This window comes from Gymnoscopelus microlampas (genome assembly GCF_963454915.1).
Source record: "Gymnoscopelus microlampas genome assembly, chromosome: 23".
Taxonomy (NCBI): domain Eukaryota; kingdom Metazoa; phylum Chordata; class Actinopteri; order Myctophiformes; family Myctophidae; genus Gymnoscopelus; species Gymnoscopelus microlampas.
This window is the reverse complement of record NC_139960.1, coordinates 4,944,509-4,962,658: the sequence shown is the minus strand read 5'-3', so window position 1 is coordinate 4,962,658 and position 18,150 is coordinate 4,944,509.

Sequence of the window (18,150 nt, the reverse complement as noted above, 5' to 3'; positions counted from 1 at the left end):
TAATTTACACATCCTACCTGGTTTGCGGTTAACCACCCCCGTTCTGAATCCCCATAGACGTCTTTAATATCGAGTCAAATAAGAACTGTGTTGCAAAAATATACAAATGATCCCGGCGGTTTGACTCTTATGGATATGAAGCATCAACTTACGGTGAGAAAACGATAATGTTACTTCCACCGAATTAGTTACATTTTCGCCAGAAACAGACTGTATCAAATATAAGTGACTGACAATTATAAACGATACAGAACCTCCTCCCTGACAATATCGCTGAGACAGTTTGTTTATTTTTGGACCACAATTCTTATGAGACGATTCTAAGATGACCTAATGTTATTCTCCATAGAGAAATTACTTTAAGAACCAGGGGATGAACGAGTGATGTCAGGACTTCTGTACTCTATAGGAGCATATTTTAACCGGAAACACGTGAAGGTTAATATTTGTTTCAGAGTAAAATCTGCTTCTGAGCTAATCAAACAAAGTTATGGGAAACTGACCCGCAACAGGAAACGGGTATGCCACCTTCTAGAAACCCAGGACTACAGTTATGCACAGAGCCTATTACTCTTGTCTACTCTTCAGTCCTGGTTAACCCATTAAGACCTGAGGCCGATTAAAAAAATCGGCCTTTTCTAAATCGTGCGTTTTTTTGTTTTGTTTTTTATATATATAAAAAAATAAAAAGTTTTGTTCCAGGGACCCCCAGAAGCAAATATTTGAGTCTCAAATGTTCACTTTAAAAAATAAATATTCAAAGATTTGCACAAATGTTTTTAAAAAAATAGCAGATCTACAAGCTCATAGCGCGGCACTCGGTGCCACGCTATGAGCTTGTATATCTGCTATTATATCTGCTATTACACAGATGCGTTCCTGGTCTTAATGGGTTAAAGTCTAAGGGTGATTGTGCCTCTCTCTACCGCTGCCCCGAGGCTGTGGAATAGTTTACCATTTTCAATTACGTCCTTCCTTTCCATTGACTCTTTTAAACTTTTTTTGAAGTATGCATGAGATTTGTAGGTGAGCATGAGTTGTTTTTAAATGTGCTTTATGAATAAACTGTCTCAACTTACTCTGACCTTGCACTTGCAGTTTGTAAGTCACTCTGGATAAGAGTGTCTACTAAATGCCTAGATTTGTATTATGTGTATCCGTTTGACCGCTACATTTCATTTAACAATTGCAGGGACCAGTGACGGGTATGTAGAGTAGTATAGTATCTATACCAGCTCAGTGGCCTTGTGGTTAGTGTCCACCCAGAGATCGGGTTCAATTCACCGGCTGGGTCATACCAAAGACTAAATGGGACCCAATGCCTCCCTGCTTGGCACTCAGCATCAAGGGTTGGACTGGAGGTAAGTATTTGTAACATACTAGCGTCACGTCCAGGGGGTGTACTTGTACATAATGACTGGGGGGCGTACTTGTACATCTCTCAACTTTTGTTTTATTCCCTGGCCTTCTGTAGCCTTTTTAACTTTTTATTCTCTGTATTTTCTTATTAAAGTTGTTTTGTTTTGATTGTGTTCTACTTAGTTTAGCCTTGTAAAGCGACTTTGAGTACTCAGAAAAGCGCTATATAAATTCCAGGTATTATTATTATTATTACTACATCGAGCCGCTTCACGCTACAGATACAGGAGACTGCCCAATGAGCCACATGGCTCGACAATGCTTCTACTTACTATAGTATCACTATCTACTATCTATACTGAAAGAAGTGGTGACATTTTTATCTGAATACATTTCCAAAATGTCAGCAACTAGGAAAACAGTAGCAACCATATCCTTTACTTATCCTTTCAGATTACAGATGGGGTTTACAGTCATGGTTATTATTTTGGACCAAGGCCAGAGCTAACTGCTGATGTATGTGATCGTTATGAGTGTCTTCTAAAAAGGTCAGCCTTTTGGTTTATCCCCAAGTTAAACTACTGCTTACTTTATATGGCAGTTCATCATTGATAAAGTGCCATAAAAGTAAGCATTAGTTTAACTCAGTAAGCTGTAGTTTAACTCGGAAGCCTGTTTACTTTTTACTCCACTAGGCATCTACAGTATGTACTGGCAAGTATTTATGGAATTAACACTCCAATGTACCACACTCATCAAGCGGTAAATTACTTCACAGGAAAAGTGAAATTGTGTGTGTAATGCAATCAATTAAGCGATGCAGTTTTTTTTTTAACCGGAGTGAAAATGACTCATGTTCCACAAGGACTCTGGGCTGTCAAGCTTTTCTTTCTGCCTTCGACGTTTCCTTTATTTTCTGCCTCTGCCAAGAAAAAACGTCTGTTATCTTCCGCCAGTGAAAAGAGGTTTGCTATCATTTGGTTGAAAAGAGAACACGCTTCACAGTGGGAGCCATGTGAATAGAATACGACAACCTATTTGAAAAAAGGAATTAATCAAGAGGCCATTCTTTCTGTGTGCGGTCCTACGTGACACCTGGCTGACAGGATTAGTGAATTATTACTGGATTCTGTGGTCCAAGTAGTGCCCCTGTATAATCTCAATGGACAGAAGTCCCGCAGCCTGCTTGGCTCTGGGTTCTGAGAATGTGTACTGGTCAGTGGTTGCCAGTGGTGGAAAAAGTACTAACATTTTTTAGCAAAAGTTGAAGTATCAATACTGCAATGTAGAAATACTCTGTTACAAGTAAGAGTCCGGAATTCAAAATCTACTTGAGTAAAAGTACAAAGGTATTGGTTTCAAAATGTACTTAAAGTACCAAAAGTAGAAAGTACTCATTATGCAGAATATCCCATTTCACAAGTTTTCAAATGTATAAAAATCATTTGAAAATAGCAGATCTACATGCTCACAATGCGTTGTGATGCGATGCATTGTGAGCTTGTAGATCAGCTATTTTCAAATGGCTGAAATATATAGAGCTTAAGTGTTTAATGTACATGTTTTGTAATAATAATCAAAATCTACAAAGTAACTAGTAAGTTTTCAAATAATTGTAGTGGAGTAAAAGTACAATATTTGCCTCTGAGATGTTCTGGAGTAGAAGTAAATGTACTGAAAATTGGAAGTACTCTTGTAAAGTAAAAATACCTCAAAAATGTACTTAAGTACAGTACTTGAGTAAATGTACTTAGTTACTCTACACAACTGGTGGTACAGTAGCTATAGGGATGCCAACCGTCCCTTGAAATAAGGAATCGTTCCTCATTTGGAAAATAAAAGACGTGTCCCTTGTTGAACTGATAAGGGACATACTTTGGGAAATCTATCAATGACACATCTTACAAGTTCAAACAGCTCATATTCGTACATAATACTATAATACGGGTTGTTAAATAACCACTTAAACCATCTAGACTTAGTAAACTGGACGCGAGTTGTCCGCTTTTTTCTGTCTACACCAAATCTCTTTGGTAAAAATAGCCAATGTACAAGCTTGTAGATTGGCTATTTTTGGCTAATGTTCCCCCCAGAATATGGATTCTGGGGTTCAAGTGGATAATAATACACAAAAAACTGTACATATAATGTATACTGTAAACCGTTATGTTTTTCTGGGTTTCCCTTATTTTTCCTGGAAATAAGGGCTGTGTGTCCCTTATTTGAATTTCAGGTACACTGCAGATGCCAACCCTATGCCCCTGTATAATCCCAATAGACAGAAGTCCTGCAGCCACTTGGCTCTGGCTTCAGAGAATGTGTCCCGGTCAGTGCTAGCAGTGGATTCATCCAAGGCTGTCCAGGCAGCATGCAGACTACAGTACTTCTGGTCCACGGAGCTTGGCAGCCATTGCAGTGCAGTGGCACATATGCAAATCGAGGTCACAGGCGGTGGAGTCCGTGGTGGATTTAACCCATTAAGACCGGGAACGCATCTCTGTGTAATTTTTAGATGTCTTTGGCTATTCAAAAATAGCAGATATACAAGCTCATAATAGTAGATCTGCTATTTTTGGAAAACAATCGTGAAAATGTGTGCAAATCTTTGAATATATACATTTTTAACTAAAATCTTTGCTTCTGGGGGTCCCTGGAACAAAATATTTTGAGATGGGGGTCCGCGGCCAAATACATATCATTTCGGGGGTCCTTGACATGAAAAAGTTTGAGCACCAATAATATTATATATCCATATACGTTTTTTTCAAAAAACTGTTAGGATTTAGAAGACATTTTGTAGAATCCCCCAGAAGCAAAGATTTGAGTTAAAAATTTTGAAAAAAAACAATAATTTTCACAAATTTTCAAAAATAAGTTGCAGATCTACAAGCTCATAGTGCGGCACTCGGTGCCACCCTATGAGCATGTATATCTGCTATTTTTGAATAGCCAAAGAAATCTTAAAATGACGGACAGATGCGTTCCCGTTCTTAATGGGTTAAGCCTCGGTCAAACGGCGTGACTCATCTGTAATCACACACAAGGCTGGAGCTGTGCTTTTATCATACAGGGATACACGCCACTACACATCCCACTGTATAGAGGCTATAGCCTACTGTACGCGCACTGTCACAATCATGATCTTTTAGTTGACGATTAACTGTCATAAAGATAATTGTGATTAAAGGTGCGGTAAGTACTGTACCTCCCTGTCTCTCAAGCTCTTTAGTAAACAGAAAATACATTTTCAGGTCGGGATACCAATTTATTCCAATCAGGGGAGAGAGCACATACAGAAGGATAGACTGCAAACAGGTGACATTGGAAGTGAAAACACAAAGAAATGAGCAGACAAAATTGGAATTGGAAGACTGAAATTTTGACTGATGAATGGGCACTCTCTCCTGATCAAATATATAGTATGTGTTTATTGTTTTATCTATCAAGAAGTTCTTTGTTTATTTTTTATCGATTTTTGTATACAGTACTTTTAATAGAACTTAATAAGCACTCTCCAAAATTGGGATCGGCCGCAAAATTGGGATCCGGCATCGCCCTAGTTAACATAAGGCTCATAGTACAATCAGAAGGGAAAAAACACCTGGGGGAATGTTCCGTAAAGCTTTTGCTACAGTATGCCTATGCTTTTCCACATGAAGCCAAATGAAATCAGATTTAGTTGAGTCGTGCGGGAGGTGTAGGCAGACTTTTCATACAGCTCTGCACTGAATAAATGACCGACATGACGAATGTCGTGTTTACATCCCGGAGTGCCGTTGCGCGGCCAAATAAATGCCTGCCCGAGTTCTTCTACAGTGTTTCCCCTCATTCCTCAGTGCATATTTATGCTCCCACATGCATTATTTGTCCAGCAGCATGGAATGCCATACATTAGATAAGTGCGCATTAGTATTCCATTTCCGGCGTGCATGGGAGATCATTCTCGAGCAGAATGTCAGCGTGGCTTGTTGTATAATCCTCCTAATGACCTAATTAGTCCAATTTCACTCCAGTCAGTCCAGACCACCCGACAAGGAGCATCCTCCTCCAACTACTACTGATGTTTTGGGTCCAATAAGGAGGTAAATTGGTCTTATGTTCGCATTAGTTATGGTGACTTATAGGAATATTGCGGAGTAATGGCTGTAGAAGCATGTCATGCTTGTCTACAGTAAATGAAGTTAGATTGATGTGCTTTGTGCGTGCATGCATGTGTGTGCGTGCACACGTGCGTAAGTGCATGTGTGTGATTTGGTTCAACTCATTTTCAATTCATTAAAGTATAAAAAAAATAAACTATCTTGTAATAAATTATTATTGCCGTCACTCTGCGTTTTTCCACTCCAGGTAACATTATAGGATAAAAGGGCTGAATTCCATACAGGCTTTATGGTGGAAATATACCGTCTCTCGCTCCGCTCCAACATCTCCCACGGGAGCGATGGTTTCCATCGTTTTCTTACATCCCAGAGCCCTGCCATTAACACACACACACACACACACACACACACACACACACAGTGGTGGAAAAAGTACTCAAATGTTTTACTTAAGTACAAGTATCAATACTGCAATGTAGAAGTACTCCGTTACAAGTAAAAGTCCGGAATTCAACATTTACTTGAGTAAAAGTACAAAAGTATCGGTATCAAAATGTAGGCTACTTAAAAGTACCAAAAGTAAAAGGACTAAAATGTTTGAAAATAGCAGATCTACAAGCTCACAACGCTCACGTCGCGATGAGTAAATGTACTTAGTTACTTTACACGACTGCACACACAGCAAGTGTTTAACTCTGACAGTGTCAAATTGTTGCACTCAGTGTATTGTTGCTGTCGGGCAGAAACCTTGTAATCTCCATATTTAATTGTGTGTGTGTGTGTGTGTGCCCTGTTTTATACTTTGTTGTATGCCAGTGTCGCGCAAAAGCAGTGAAAATAGCAGATGTATAAGCTATTTTTTCAACATTTTGAAAAATAAGTAACCGTTTCGGACATACAAGGGACGATGTGATGCTGTTCAACAGCGTTTAACATTTCAACTCGGGGAGCTAATGTTCACAGGGAGAAGATGCCCCTCGGCCCTCATCACAGAGCTGCCATGAAAATTTGCCTGATTTTCATTATTTACACAGTAACTAACGACTATTATAGCCTACTTGGGTAAAAGCACCTGTCTTCAATATACCTCATTGTACCCCTAATTTACCAATATGTGTTTTTATTTCTCCTAGCGTGATAGTTAACTCTGATAGTTAAATTCTCTTTTTGAATTGGTTGAAATGACAGAAAACATAAGCGATCGTGTGGATGTGAGATCCACATGGAAACGGCATCAATAATCTATGACGTCGGTCCAGGCGCCACTCTATGATGACTCCAAATTTGGGCCAGTTTTTTTCTTTATAATTGACCAAATCAATTAGTCTGATTAACCACTTGAACCTGATGTTATACTGTACTCGTTGTACAACAGTGTCATATAGAAATAGAGAAAACTGCCGATGTACAAGCTCTGAGCTTGTAGATCGGCTATTTTCTATAGGCCGATGCCTACAGGTAACAATGCCCGATGGGAACGTATGCCCCTGTTGTCAGAGTACCTGCTGTAACCACCTGTCTGCGTCCCTTTTATGCCCATATATAGAGATCTCTATCCGTCTGCCTGGCTGTGTCCCTCAGTCCAGGCCAGTCTATGACGTCAGCACTATTGATGACATCAGGGAACTCCATATAAAGAGATTTAAGGATGTATCGATGCTTCCCACTTGGCCCATAAGTCCCTCAGTTCCTCTGCGATTCCAAGTTTAAAGTCGATCGGTCAGGCGGTTCCTGAAATACGTGGGCGACACATGGACAGACTCACTCACTCACAATCACGCAGAGATTTGCATAATTAATGGAAAGACTTTTGAAAATCAATTATTTGAACTGTTAACTGTTAGTGCTATTAACGGTTGCATCCCTTTTGGTTATGCATGCCTACATTTCTGTGTGCCTATATTAGGTGCTACTCTCATCAGATGCATGATGGGATGCATTCTGTTTGTTTCCAGTGAGTCAACCCCCCCCCCACACACACACACACCACCGCCCCCATACCCACTCCCACGGCGACAGCGTATGACTGTTTGACGTGATCCGCCCGTTTCCCACCACGCGCCTCATTTAGCCGGGCCCTGCTGGATGATTAAAGGGACGTCATTCCGCGTCGGCTCTTACTCGCGTTTCCTTCTCTCCAAAGGATTTAGAGCGGAGCCGAGCTTTGAGAGATTTAGGGCGAAGCTTTCGAGCGTCTCTCCCATGTGCTCTGCCCCAGTCTTTCACGCCAAACAGCAGTGCAGGCTTTCCAAATCCCATCCTCCTTCCCTGTACTTTAATGAAAAAAAAATATTTATCCCGCCCCCCTATCAAGTCATGATCAGTCCTTTGAGACTACGCCTAAAACCATTTACACATCGGTGCTGTCGGGCAGAAACCTTGTATCTCATATTTCATCTTTTTTTAATGTTACATTAATGTCCTACTTTGTGATGCAAGAGTGTCGATCTACAAGCTCTCAAAACGTTGCATCGTGTTGGGAGCTCATAGATCTGGCAACTTTTCAGTATTAACAAGGCCTTGTGACAAAATAATAACTACATTGGAACACAGATTATTTATTTTGTTTGTTTCCAGAAAAGTAACGTTTATGGAGATACAAGGTTTTCAGCCGACATCGATGGTCAAACGTTGCCCAGGCAAGGGGGAATCCGTGGACAGATGGCAGACTGATTGAAAGGATTAGTACAAATTAGAGAGAGGCTGTTACCTATAAGTGGCCAAAAATACATCAAACAATGGGAAACGGGTTAAAGAGACAGGTAGCGGGAAGCTGTGTTTGTCTGTGCGTGTGTGTGCGTGTGTGTGTGTGCGTGTGTGTGCGTGTGCGTGTGTGTGTGTGTGTGCGCTCACAGCTGTTGCGGCAAACAAGGTGAGGACGGGCGCGGGTCACCGGATGGCGGATGATGTATCGAGTCAAACAGGAAATGCATCTGTTCTCTACAGCGGCGGCAGCCTCCCAAACACTCCTCGCCGGCACAAAGAAGTGAATGCACCATCTGCCAGTTTCCGTCCTAAATCATGGCTGGAAATTGAATCGGAGGAAATAATGTGCCCCCAAAAATGACAGCGACACAGCCACCCCGAGGAAAGGCTGATATATACCGCACAACAGAGAACTGTCTGGAAAGTCTGGGCCCCCATCGCCACGTACCACAGGAGATGCGTTTAAAAGTGTATGGATTTTAACCACTTAGAGGAGGATGAAAGCCTATAGCCTGATTTTGTAGTTTGTTTTCCCAGTTCAGGTTAGAAAGTACAGCAGGGTAAAAACAGGCTTGCATAAGGCTGACCTGTACACCGTAACGTAAGCGACACAGCTGCAGCTAATAAGATTAATCATGTGGGTGTGTTAGATTTCGGTGTGTTAGATTTAGGTGCATTGACTAGTAGCACACCCATGGCTGTTGACACTTAAATCTAACACCTCCATTATTCAGTTTTATTAGCTGCAGCTGTGTTGCGTACATGGTGTAATATAAGGTCAGCCATGTCGTTTTTAGCCGGAAGTTCAAAAGCAGTGTACGGTTTCATGCCCCTTTAAGCGCTGTTTAATGCTTTGGATATTCGAAAATTGCGGATCTACTCGATCAAAGTGCATCGCAGAGCAACACGTTGTGAGCTTGCACATCTGCTATTTTCGAAACATTTCGGAAAACTTTTCGCCTATAAGGTCATGGCCAAATGCAGATGCCAAAGTTAAAGAATTAAAATCTATCAATCATGCATGCATGCACCTTTCAATCACCACTCTGATGGCCCCTGGCTAGGGGCCCACGTATTCTCAACTTTTGCTCCCCATTTGCCACTAGACCTTTTATGTATTCATAACGCCATTCAGCATCGTGAACTTTAAACATTATCTGTGTTGTCTCCGTGACATGCAAGCATGTGCACTGACTGATTTATGGACTAATCAGCCAGTGATAAAGCGTGAACTGCACCATTTATGAACCTATTCCACCTGGACACACATCATTTCAAGGTCCGAGGGCTGATTTATTGGCCGAAACGTTGCCGAACAAGCCTCTTAACCACCAACCAATCACGAAACCTTATCCTCTTAGGAAGGATTCACACACATCAACAACATCTCTTGTTTCTTCGGGACACACCGTAATCTGAATTCCGATAACATGGAAGCATGAGCGAATCATTGTCATTCTTCTACCGTTTCAACAACTACCTGGCATAAAATATGTAAATTAGTTTCACTGCGTTGATCTCACAGTAATATTCCTTTTCCTCCGAGCTTTCCACTCCTACAAAACCATGGTTTCTTACAGCACGAATACTACAAAGGAAATTACATGGCACACAGTACGTGTCGCTTTTAGTTCATGTTGTCAAAAAGCGCCACAAGGTCCGCACCGTAGGTCCATGTCGCTCCATTAGCACTGGGAATAGGGATGTGATCTAAAAGTATAAGTTCCAGCAGCATACGTTTGCCCGTAGTACCTTCTTAATAATAAATAGATGCCTCAGCGATGGGGCCAGCTCACCAGGAAAGTTATGAATAAATATGTTTCCGTTCCTGCAAGGCTTTTTGTGGAATTGGAATTGAATGGTGGGTAACTGGTAGACCAGGGGGCATAATGGCAGGCGAGGAACTCAATGCAGTAGAATGAACGTGAGTGGAGCTAACAGCCTAGCGTTGAACAACTCACTGTGTGTGTGTGTGTGTGTGTGTGTGTGTGTGTGTGTGTGTGTGTGTGTGTGTGTGTGTGTGTGTGTGTGTGTGTGTGTGTGTGTGTGTGTGTGTAAACAGTACATCTACAAGCTCACAACGCACGTTGTACGCTTGTAGATCGGCTATTTTCAAATAGCCGAAATAAATATAGAGCTTAAGTGGTTAATGTATGTTTAGTAATAAAAATCCAAATCTAAAAAGTAACTAGTAACTAAAGTTTTCAAATAATTGTAGTGGCGTAAAAGTACAACATTTTCCTCAGAGATGTAGTGGAGTTGAAGTAAAAGTATTGACATTTTTAAACACTGAAGAAAGTAAAAATACCTAAAAATGTTACTTAAGTACAGTACTTGAGTACATCATGTACTTAGTTACTTTCCACCACTGGTCTACACAAGTATATCATCGCTGCGACGCTGCCTGTCAGGCAGGCAGAAACCAGAATGCCCTATTTTATACTAGTCGTGTGACATTATCACGCACAAGTAGCACAAATAGTGATCCACAAGCCCCAACTTTATTGGATCCACTAAATCTTTCCATTTCCTGAACAGTAGCAGTTTGGGATATATTATACAAGGTTTCCCAACCGTCAGTGACGATATCAGAGAAGGCCTGTATAAATCATCCATGTGAAGCAAGTGGCACAAAACTCTGTTCTCGTATTTAGACGGCCACTCTGTTTAACCCATTAAGACCTGGCTGGAACCGTGTCATTTTTAGATTTGAGCTAAAAAGCATTATTTTACACTTTGGGCTATTCAAAAATAGCAGATATACAAGCTCATAGCGCGGCACCGAGTGCCGCGCTATGAGCTTGTAGATCTGCTATTTTTGAAAAATCGTGAAAATGTGTGCAAATCTTTGAATATATATATTTTTAAAGCAAACATTTTTAACTCAAATCTTTGCTTCTGGGGGTCCCTGGAACAAAATGTTTTGATGGGGGTCTGCGGCCAAATACATATAATTTTGGGGGTCCTTGACATGAAAAAAAAAGAGCACCACTGATATAGAAACATAGGTTATTCAGAATGCTGTTGAGATTTAGGAGACATGTAGAATCGGCTTCAGGTCTCAATGGGTTGTTAAAGGCATTGCATGTAACTTGGCTTGCGTTTACATAACAAAACAAATAGGCCTACTTTTTTTGGGGCAATCATTTCCTTCTATACCAGCAGTCATCAGTCACTGGAGTAGTGTGGTGGTGTTTACCTGCAGAAACACATTGCCCTCTCGCTGTATTTTGGTGTTTTACACTGTTTGTTTTGTTAGTCGGGGAAGTTTTTGGGCAAACCCGTTTGTTTTCACTGAAAACACCAAAATACAGCGAGAGGGTTTCTGCATTGGTAAACACCACTACTCCAGTGGCTGATAACTACTGGTGTAGAGGGAAATGATGGGTAAACAAAAAGAAGATTGATTTGTCATGTAAACACATGGGCATCATTACATACTATGCCTTTAACTTCCAGTGTCACTGTGGCATGTCCTTTGATACGAACACCCACCCACATAACCTTTTCACTGCAGTGTAGGCATTCACTGCCGCCTCTCAAGTAGAGCACATCAATAATACTGCGAAGCCATAAATTGCGTGAGACTACAGTACAGTGTGTGCCGCTGGGTGAACAAAGCAGCTCTTTAGAGCAGTGCGACTCAAACATATTCAGGTCAAGGAAGCCCAAATTGCATTGTAAACGTATTAAGCCATGGACACCCATCTGAAAAGTTTTGTGCCAATCGTTTGGTTTCAACCTGGCATCCCTATTTTGGGCATGTCATCATAGGTGAACATTTTCAAAAATGTAAATAAAAACCCTTTTATTTTTCGTGTTCAAACGTTTTTCAAAAAGTTGAAATGTGTCGCATTGCGACATGTTGTGAGCTTGTAGATAGGCAATTTTCGAACATTTTGAATGGGGCTTAAGTGGTTAAAAATATGATCTAAATAGTCATTCTTATGCATTCTGTTCCTCATTTTGCTGGGGACCCCCCAGAGCCCCCTCGGGGGTCCCTGGTCCGCACTTTGAGAACCACCTCTTTAGAGGACATTTGCGTTGATTCGCCTCGTCTCTCCCTTTTATTAGGGATCGTCCACTCTCCATTTCCAAGATTGATTGTTTTTTGTTTTTTTTCCACTACTCCGATGGCCCTTCAGCAGAGCATTATAATCTCTAGAGCTGTCATCTTGTATGTTATTGTCTGTGATTTGGCTTCGTCGGTCAAGAGCCTGGTCATTTGAAATCCCATCAAAAAACAGTCACTCAAGCGGTCCTGCTTCCCAGGTCGTCTTAAACGAAGTGGACGGGTCAGGCTCTGTGTGAGGAGACACGAGCGTTCCGATCGACTCTTTAAAGTGTGATAATTGATATTCTAACACTTGAGCTTCAACAGGAGCGACATGCTTTTAGATCAATGGTTCTCAAACCTGTGGGCCGGGGCCCAGTGATGGGTCGTGAGGATATTGCAGGTGGGCCCCCAAACAATTCGGCAAAACACTCAAATTTGTATTATATTAGGACAGTAAAATTACAACATTTATGTATATTCTTCGAGATTCTCAATTGAGCCCCGAAAAAGGTTGAGAACCACAGTTTTACATCAATGGTTCTCAAAGTGGAGACCTTGGGGAGGGGGGGGGGGGTCTTCCAGGGGGTCCCGAGCTAAATGATTGATAGTTAGGAACCAACTGGACCTTAATAGCTCTGTAACTCTGAGAGTTATGGTATCCGTGGCTTTAATGCATAGCCTACCAGACTGGGGGGTCCTTGACATTTAAAAAGTTTGAGAACCACTGCTGTAGATTACTTGGAGAAAAGTGCCAAGATAAATGAGAAATGAGGCACGCGGTGGGGGTGGGAGGGACAGACATGGGAAATATGTCAATATTGAAGTATTATGCAATCTTGCCGATGCTGAACTTGTTTTTTCTTAAACCCTAAATATACTTAATTGACCGGGGTCACCCACGGGTCTGTACTTGGTCCCCTGTGGTTAAATCCAGCCCCGGATTAGGAACAGCGGGGAGCTGCTTAGTGCAGAGCGGAGGTCATGTCGGGGTGGCAGTGGAGGGCAGAATGAACCCGCTTTGGAGTCAGGAGGCCAGCACATGCGGAGCTTCCGCTGGTCTTATCCCAGCTTGTCTGTCTCGGGGCGGGGGACTCGGCCGGGCACGGCGGACAAATCCGATCTACAAGCTCACCATGTCGTGAGCTTGTGGATCTGCTATTTTTGCGAAATGTTTGCCTGTATGACGTGCACAGAATAGGGAGTAGGGACGCTCGGGTTCATCTATAAATGCATGACATCTCTATGTACAGTATACGTAGTTCCCCCCCGTATATCTCGAGAACCGTCCGACCAATCGACTAATCTCTGAGGACTCGAGGGAGTGATGAACCTAGTGGAAATCTGTTGCTCAAACTGTTCCTAAACACTAAAACTGTTTCTGTCTCAGAATGATTTTTAAATGAATGATCTGTGGTCAATTTAAAAGGTGCGGTAAGTGATATTTTCTGGTTAAAACAAATAAAAAAACTCTATATTCTGATAGCAATCATTGCTATAGTCTGTTTGTCTCTCCAACTCTTTTGTAAACAGAAAATAGACTACCCATCTATTTATCAGCTTACATTTTTTTTACTGTTCTAATTCCAATTTTGTCTGCTCCCCCCCCCCCCATGACTGATTTCACTTGTTTATTATGTATCCTGTATGACTTCTCTCCCCCGATTGAATCCCAAACAAAAAGCATAGTTGTTGTAGCTGAAGAGATGGGGACACCCCTGTTAGTGAACACTCTATGCCAAAGATTACTTTCAGAATATATAAGAAAGTTAAACCAAGGTTATCACTTCGACTCCCCTTTAAGCGCTGCTGTGACCTGGCAAATGATCCGATGGCCAATGTGCCGATTCAGAGTAGAAAAAAAACTCAGATCTTAAGCACAATATTGTCCCTGATCACCACTCACACCCTGCCAGCGGCTGCGGCCCAACCCAGGATTTGGAACAGCAGGGAGCTCCTTAGTGCAGAGCGGATGTGATGTCGGGGTCGCGGTGGAGGGTAGAAGGAACCCGCTTTGGGGTTCAGAGGCCAGCAGATGTGAAGCTTCTCCTGGGCTTATCCCAGCCTGTCTCGGGGCCCGGGGGATTTGGCCGGAGCCGTTAACAAGGTATCCCCCAGTGACACTGAAAGTTTAACGTTGTCACGGCCAGCCGGGCTCGCCTCATCCCTTTGCCCCTTTATCTCGTGTGGGTCCACCATTAGGCCTAGTGGTTTCTTTCTTCTTACTCGAGTAAAAGTAGTAATACCACAATGTATTTGCTGTGGCACTTTGTTGCAAGTAAAAGTCCGGTCCTGTGTTCAAAATGTTACTTGATTTTATATACAGCATATGTACCAAAAGTACTGATGCAGAATGTCCCATTTTAAAAGTCTTGACCATTTTGTGAAATGACTCGTAGATCTGCTATTTTTGAATTGACAAAGTATAAAATAGGGCTTAATTGGTTAATGGATGTCTATCTAAATCTACAAAGTTACTTGTAACTAAAGTATTCAAATAATTGTGATGGAGTAAGAAGTACAATATTTGCCTCTGAGATGTAGTGGAGCAGTAGTATTAAGCATTGTAAAATGGACATACTCAGGTAAAGTAAAAGTACTCTGAAATTTTACTTAGTAACTTTCCACCGCTGGCCGTTAACAAGGTATCCCCCAGTGACACAGAAAGTTTAAAGTTGTCACGGCCAGGCGGGCTCGCTTCATCCCTTTCCCCCTTCCCCCCTTTATCTCGTGTGGGTTCACTAGGCCTGGATCTCACCTCTTGTGTTTTCAGCTGTGGAAGTTTCCTCCTCTATTCAAAGTAGTGTTGTCGGGAGTTGGAAGGGCTGTCTGTGTTAGTTGTCAGCGCCTGACAGTGCGATCGACAGGAGCTTGTCCGCTCCAGTTTCGACAGACTGAGGGGGGAACATAGAGAAAATAGACAGCGGAACAATTACATCATAAATCACTGAAACTCATTTAAGCGGAACGCAACCCTTTTGCCCGGTTTGCAGCGGTTGGAACGCAGTCACCAGTGGAGAGAACTCAAAGAAGTAGGCCTACTCTAATTTGTTTAGCTTAAAGGATCAGTTAGCCCATTTTCAACCTATCTTTATTTGAATTGGTCCATACTAATGCTCATTATAAGATGGCACCATTTCTGTGTACTTGGGGCTGGGGACAGTTCCGAAACCTGCCTACCAGTGACATCATCAGTAAGCAGGTTTGGTCAATTCAAACAAGATTTCAACAAGATTTTTTTTAAATCATTATTATTAATGCAAGAACACTGGCTTCTACTGTATTTACAGCATTGTAACTTTCCAGGAAGAAACAGGCTGTAGTTTATATTATGGATTACCCATTGATGATGTCATTGGTAGGCAGGTTTCTGAACTGTCCACAGCCCACCAATGAGATGCAGAGTGAGTTGACCAAAATGTGGCATCTTATAATGAGCATTAATGAGGACTAATTATATGAAGATAAGGTTGTAAATTGGTGAAGTGCTCCAAAGTAGCAGTACCACAATGTACTAAGTCCTGTATACAAGTAAAAGTCCTGTATACAAGTTCTTTCAAATGTTTTCAAAATGTGTCAAAAAATGTGTAGATCTTCTACCCCTAAGGGACCCATAAGGGATCTACCCATGATCTACCCATAAGGGAGCTACCCGTAAGGGATGGGCTGTGAAAGGCAGGCAGACACGAAAGTACAATTATTCATTCATTCATACAAGTTTCCCACCCGACAGCAACGATATGCACATGCTTAAAGAAGCACAGAGTACACACATGCAGGTGACACACAGGGCACACGCACGTACACACACACACACACACACACACACACACACACACACACACACACGCGCACACGCACACGCCATATGGGCAGAATGACAGACATTTAATTTTGTTCTCTCCGCTTGTGTGGAGTCAGGCATTAAAAGGAGTTGGAGTGTGAACAGTGTTGTCTTAGGAGGAAAGAATTAACCATTACGGCACAGGATTCACTTACATGTTTGCATAACTCATCTCCACTGTTAATACAATATGTATAGCCTGTGTGACAATTACAGTTATGAAAATACTGTACAAGGTTGTGTCCATGCATTGTAAGTGCATTTATAATGCATTATAATTTGCTTATAAGGCATTATAACACTTGTTATAAGTGTTTATAATCATGTATGACAACTTATAACAAGGTTTATGACATATTATAAGTGATAGAATAATGCATAATTTATAAACTCAGTGGAACAGCATATTATTTGTTATAAGTTGTTATGCGTGATTATAAACATTTAGAGTGAGTGTTGTGAAGCCTTAGAAGTGCATTATAATGCATTATAAATGTGATTATAATACATCATAGACCCAACCTTTACCTGATTATAATGTGGTGTTCCGCTGAGCTTAATGCATTATGACCAGCACTTACATAATACTTCCTTGTTAAAAGTAATGCATGATTATAAACATTTATGACGAGTGTATAAATGAATTATAGACCCAAACTTATACAGTCTTACCAAATAAGAATTATCAGTAATACATACGTTAATAAATGCAAGGACGTTTATTTATCGGAGCATTACGACGTTTCATATTTTTACAGTTAAACTTGAAACCTATTCTGGGGCAAATGTTCTGCGAAAATATTTGATGCGAGCCTAGTATAGAGCCCTGAGTGGCCCCGGTCCACTAAGTAAATAGGGTCTATATCCACTTGTACCAATGCCTTCTCTTTGTTGTATTTTTTGTCCAAGGCCAAGGACCACGATGGAAATAAGTCTTTGTCTTTATCGTATCTTTATCCATGACGTGTTATTTTTGGTGAAAAGCATGTAACCTTCAATTCTATCCAGTACACTTAGTGCTTTTCTTTTAACGTGTCGTCTAAATCAGTGATTCTCAACGGGTCTTGAGGACATTGCAAGTGGGCCCCCAAATAATTGGCAGAACACAATTGTTTTGATGATCATAACATTAATATGATAAAAATACATATGTTTTTAAAAATTGGCACAGTATTTATTTCTTTAAAACCTTGAATAATTAGTTTTCCTTGTGATACCGATTAATAGGAATACTATGTTGGTTCCGTTGATTGAGGCCAGAACACAATGAACTGATTGATACTTTAAATAAATATGCTCTGGAAATGCATGCAGTACTCCCATCTTTAGTAGTCAGATGGGTGGGCCGCAATCGCTTTTGAGTGGCCCACCCTGATCCAGAAAAGGTTGAGAACCACTGGTTTAATATAAATAAAATAAAATCTAATATATATTTTTTTTACATGAATATCTCATAAACACTCAATGCGATGCGCTGTGAGCTTGTAGATTGACTATATTTGACAATGATATTTGTTATCGATGGAAAAAAGGAGCGGACTTGCCATTATACAGTATAAACACCTAAACATTTGAAGTGCAATGTTTCAGAGTATACTTCAACCTATCTGACACTAAGCAGAGCCAAATGCCTTCTTGGCTTGACATGTCTGATAGAGTGACAGTGGTGAATAAAGATTATACTCAAATAAACACTAAAGTATTCACAAATAATACTTTGCTGTATTGACATGTAAAGAGCCCCTTCCTAGAAATGCCAAAAAGTATAACATGTCTATTTTAAAATGTAGCAGAGTGAAAGCTTGTAAGGAAAATAAATAGGCTACAAAAATGTACAGTATTAAGGTAAATGTACAATAGTTACTACTGTCCAGCACTGCTGATAGTCCTGTACTGTACTTTACTGTACTGTATGTAAGAATGTATGTATCCATACATGTCATTTGGGTGTGATGTGACAGCTCCCTCTACTGGTCAGACTGGCAAGCATGTCATCAACATTCAATTCTATTCAGTACACTTAGTAAAACGGACCTAACTTGAAATGTACTTCTAGGCCTACATCAACTCTCTTCACCAAAAAGAGC